This window comes from Pelophylax lessonae, assembly GCF_965119305.1.
Source record: "Pelophylax lessonae genome assembly, chromosome: 9".
Classification (NCBI taxonomy): Eukaryota; Metazoa; Chordata; class Amphibia; order Anura; family Ranidae; genus Pelophylax; species Pelophylax lessonae.
The window spans coordinates 51,305,248-51,310,992 of NC_138776.1; positions in this window are offsets into that span (position 1 = coordinate 51,305,248).

The following is a 5,745-nucleotide window of genomic DNA, read 5'->3' on the forward strand; positions in this document are numbered from 1 at the left end:
TAAAATAAATACATAAATAAAAAGCCCAAAAATCTATCCCGTAGTTTGTAAACGCTATAACTTTTGCGCAAACCAATTAAAATACTCTTTTTGGGATTTTTTTTTACCAAAAATATGTATCAGAATACAAATTGGCCTAACCTGATAAAAAAAAAAAAAATTTAATTTTTTTATTGGGAATGTTTTATAGTAGAAAGTAAAAAATATGGCGTTTTTTTTTTTTTTTTTCAAAATTGTCGCTCTTTTTTTGTTTATAGCGCAAAATCTAAAAACCGCAAAGGTGATCAAATACCACCAAAAGAAAGGAAAAAAGGACATCAATTGTATTTGGGTACAGCGTTGCACGACCGTGCAAATTTCCGTTTAAGTAACGCAGTGCCGTATCGAAAAAAATGGCCTGGTCGTTACGGGGGTAAAACCTTCCGGGGCTGAAGTGGTTAACAATGCCCCTTTGAGACCCTCCCACTGTCCAAATAAACCACGCCCAACATTTAATGCAGCGCACTCTCCCCCAGCAAGGGGTGGGGGGGGGGTGTGATTGGATTCCTGCACCTATTCTTTGAGAAAAAAAGACCTGTGAGAATGTCTCCTGTTCTCTATGTTTTCCTTCCTTTGTGTGAAATCCCTGCTGTCCCTGCCAGTCCCTCTGCTTTCTTATTAAGAGCTGACCACACCTTGCCTGAGAGCACAGCGTGGTCAGTTCTCTAGCTATGCTGGTAATTCAGCTTGCTCTCCTCCAATAATCAGACTTGCCCTGAAAACCCTCCCTGCACAGCCTTTCACTGGTAAGCTCAGTGTCCTGCTGTTTCTCCTCCCCACAGCTCTTGCAGAACAGAGAGAATGTTCTCTATAAAAGAGAACAACGAAAAGTGTTTATAATGTCTTTTTATATCTATACACAAATATTTTGCCTTTCGTTTTTATTTTAAACTGAATGAATTATTTTATAGGGTGAGGGTTTACATATTCTTTAACGTCTGTATTTTGATAGGTACCCAGGATGCAATTTGTATGCAAATGTTACCTCCCACAGAGGGAATATATAAAACGCAATGTTAATTGTTGTTGACAATGCTAATAAACGTTCTTTTACTTCCTGACTGTTCTTGGAATGAGAAATGTTGTGCAGACTTGGAAACTTTTCAATAAAAATGTACTGAAAGAAAAGAGCCCGGTATAACCCCATGCATGTATAAAAGAAACACCCATCCATTTCAGCCAAAATAAAATAAATCCTTATACCCTGCTATGAGGAAAACAAAATAACAAAAAGTGCTTTCTAAAGTATCACGTATCCAGACTGTGCCAAATCCACCGCTTTGTGATGTATGCAAATTTGGTGTAAATACGATTAGTAACAAAATGACAGTCGGGCATTCATCCAATTCACGTCTGCAGAAATATTTCACACTGCTGAACTCTGATTGAATGGCATTAATTATAAATCCATCAGTAAAGACAAATGAGCAGAAAATCAATTCATTTTGTTTACAGTATTTAAACTAGAAGTCATAAATCTGATAACATTGCTTAAAGGAGAAGTATGTCCAAAGCTGTTTTGCCGGTACTTCTCCTCTGGGTCACAGGAGTGCACTGAATTCTGCACTCCTGTGACCGCGATTCAGCTGACAGCGGGCGAAAGTCCTTGTGTTAAAAAAAAACAAATAAGTGAGAAAAAAAACATGCCTTTAAAAGAGTAGAAAAGACACCCTCATCATTCCAGATTTACGAAGAATGCAACAAGAAATTCAAGGGAATGTAGCACCCTCCTAGGTAGGTGCTAGAAGAGGATATCGTTTTTGGGTCTTTCTGCTTACCAGGAATATGGCCAGGTAGATTTATATTGCTCTCTGCCTACTAGGGAGCAGGATCCATTGGTAGGGTCTGCTCATGGTGCTCAGGTGCAGCTCGGCTTGTCTGAATGTTTCACACTGGTCCAATAGGGAGGCTTATTGGACAGTGGGAGGGAAACCTGACAAGTGAGCGCACAGGTATTGCTACAGCCCTGGTGAATGGCAGAGGAAAGCGCATGCTGGGTGACTTTCAAATCAATGTGGTGCGCTAAAACTGAAAAAATGTGAACAAATACAAAAACAAATAAAATGTAACTTTACAATATAGTGCAAAATGCAACGGTGAATGAATGGATGTGAAAATTACAAAAACAAAAATCCAATAAAGTTCACAATCTTCCACCATGTTTCTTCCAAAAAGTGTAATATTTTCAAGGTGTGACAACTCAAACAGGTGCTGTTCAAACAATATGTACAAATCCCACCACCTTGAGGATTTCCTCCTTACTAGGGATGATCGAACTTTTCAAAAGTTCGGTTCGGCCAGAACATCCGAACTTCCCGAAAGTTCGGCCCGGATTTCAGAACCCCATTGAAATCAATGGGACCCGAACTTCGGTAATCAAAAAACACCATTTTGAAGCCCTAAAGCCCAATAAATGCCCCTAAAAAGTGCCTAGGGTTCTGGGTCATACCCCAGGGACTATTAATCACACAAAAAAAAGTTCTTAAAAATTGTCATTTTTGATAGAGAGCCAATTATTGAAAAAAATTAAAAAAAAAATTAAAAAAAAAAAAATTCTTTGGATTTAGTATCTGGGGGTCTAAAAAGTGTACCTTTGAAGTTTCAGCTCTGTAGCATGTCCAGAACCATAAAAAAAAAAAAAGATCATTTGTACTAGGTCACTTATAGAACAGGATAGTGGCTTCTCTCTTTTCACACCTTGCCGGTTTAGTAGCAAGCGTTTTTTTTGGGCATTTTTTGGGGTCTTTTGAGGCAGGCAAAACATCTGAACTTGTGTATACGGGTATATATACACACATACTTATATGTATATATACACCTAGACATATATAGGTGTGATAGTAGCAGAAATATATGCTTGCGCTAATGAAATAATTAACACTAATATGGTTACGCTCCTATAACACCTATATATGTGTAAGTGTAAAATACATATAAGTATGTGTGTATATATACCACTATACACAAGTTCAGATGTTTTGCCTGCCTCCAAAGAACCCAAAAAAATGCCCAAAAAAACGCTAGCGCCAAAAAAAAAACGCCCACTTGTGTTGTTGCAGGCATTTTTTGGGGGTTTTTGGAGGCAGGCAAAACATCTGAACTTGTGTATAGTGGTATATATACACACATACTTATATGTATTTTACACTTACACATATATAGGTGTTATAGGAGCGGAGCCATATTAGTGTTAATTATTTCATTAGCGCAAGCATATATTTCTGCTACTATCACACCTATATATGTCTAGGTGTATATATACATATAAGTATGTGTGTATATATACCCGTATACAGAAGTTCAGATGTTTTGCCTGCCTCCAAAGAACCCAAAAAAATGCCCAAGAAAACGCTAGCGCCAAAAAAAAAACGCCCAGGTGTGTTGTTGCAGGCATTTTTTGGGGGTTTTTGGAGGCAGGCAAAACATCTAAACTTGTGTATAGTGGTATATATACACACATACTTACATGTATTTTAAACTTACACATATATAGGTGTTATAGGAGCGTAACCATATTAGTGTTAATTATTTAATTAGCGCAAGCATATATTGCTGCTACTATCACACCTATATATGTCTAGGTGTATATATACATATAAGTATGTGTGTATATATACCCGTATACACAAGTTCAGATGTTTTGCCTGCCTCCAAAAACCCCTAAAAAATGCCTGCAACAACACACCTGGGGGGTTTTTTTGGCGCTAAGGTTTTTTTGGGCATTTTTTGGGTTCTTTGGAGGCAGGCAAAACATCTGAACTTCTGTTTGAGGACCACTGATGTGACTCATTATTGTTACAAGGTCTCAGGTGTGAATGGGGAGCATGGGTGTTACATTTGGGGTTATCGCTCTCACTCTCTCATACTGGTCACTGGAAGTTCAACATGGCACCTCATGGCAAAGAACTCTCTGAGGATCTGAAAAAAAGAATTGTTGCTCTACATAAAGATGGCCTAGGCTATAAGAAGATTGTCAAGACCCTGAAACTGAGCTGCAGCATGGTGGCCAAGACCATACATCGGTTTAACAGGACAGGTTCCACTCAGAACAGGCCTTCTGAGTCATGGACGACCAAAGAAGTTGAGTGCATGTGCTCAGCGTCATATCCAGAGGTTGTCTTTGGGAAATGGATGTATAAATGCTGCCAGCATTGCTGCAGAGGTTGAAGGGGTGTGGGGGGGGGGGGGTTAGCCTGTCAGTGCTCCGACCATACGCCGCACACTGCATTAAATTAGCCTGCATGGCTGTCATCCCAGAAAGAAGCATCTTCTAAAGATGATGCACAAGAAAGCCCGCAAACAGTTTGCTGAAGACAAGAAGACTAAGGACATGGATTACTGGAACCATGTCCTGTGGTCTGATGAGACCAAGATAAACTTATTTGGTTCAGATGGTTCAAGCGTGTGTGGCGGCAACCAGGTGAGGAGTACAAAGACAAGTGTATCTTGCCTACAGTCAAGCATGGTGGTGCCAGTGTCATGGTCTGGGGCTGCACGAGTGCTGCCGGCACTGGGGAGCTACAGTTCATTGAGGGAACCATGAATGCCAACATGTACTGTGAAATACTGAAGCAGAGCATGATCCCCTCCCTTCAGAGACTGGGTCCGGGCAGTATTCCAACATGATAACGACCCCAAACACACCTCCAAGACAACCACTACCTTGCCAAAGAAGCTGAGGGTAAAGGTGATGGATTGACCAAGCATGTCTCCAGACCTAAATGGTATTGAGCATCTGTGGGGAATCCTCAAATGAAAGGTGGAGGAACGCAAGGTCTCTAACATCCACCAGCTTAGTGATGTCGTCATGGAGTGGTGGAAGAGAACTCTAGTGGCAACCTGCGAAGCTCTGGTGAACTCCATGCCCAAGAGGGTTAAGGCAGTGCTGGAAAATAATGGTGGTCACACAAAATATTGACACTTTCGGCCCAATTTGGACATTTCCACTTAGGGGGTGTACTCACTTTTGTTGCCAGTGATTTAAACATTAATGGCTGTGTGTTGAGTTATTTTGAGGGGACAGCAAACTTACACTGTTATACAAGCTGTACACTCACTACTTTACATTGTAGCAAAGTGTAATTTCTTCAGTGTTGTCACATGAAAAGATATAATAAAATATATACAAAAATTGTGAGGGGTGTACTCACTTTTGTGAGATACTGTAAAGAGTCATTGTAATCATTTGATAAAGATTTTTCTTTTGTTCGTTCACTTTGCAAGTGTAAAATTGATAAAAAAAAACCCATAAAAAATAAATATGTAAAAGCATTTCTACTTTCTCTCTATTTTTTTGCTCAGCTGGATAAAACTTCTGCATAGTAATGTACATAATGAAATGTTGACACAGCTCACACTTTCCCAGCACTTCCTCTCTGTGGTCAGGATTTGTTTTTTGCCATAGTAAAATGTTGAAAATGTTTGAATCAATAAATTTCAAATCGGTTGAATCGAAAATTTTAGATTTTTTTTTCTAATTCGGCAAAGTGAACAAGCAAAAAAAAATATCTTCATCAAATGATTACAATGATTCTTTAAATCATCTTTGGCTTAACAAAAACAGCATTATTTCAAAATGTTTTTTTGATTTCAGAAATATTTTTATAGCTTGAATTCGAATGGAAATCGATGTAAAATGTGAATTCTGGAATTCGGACAAATTTTGTTTCATTATTCGGAGCATTCTGTAGACTTTGTTTATACTGT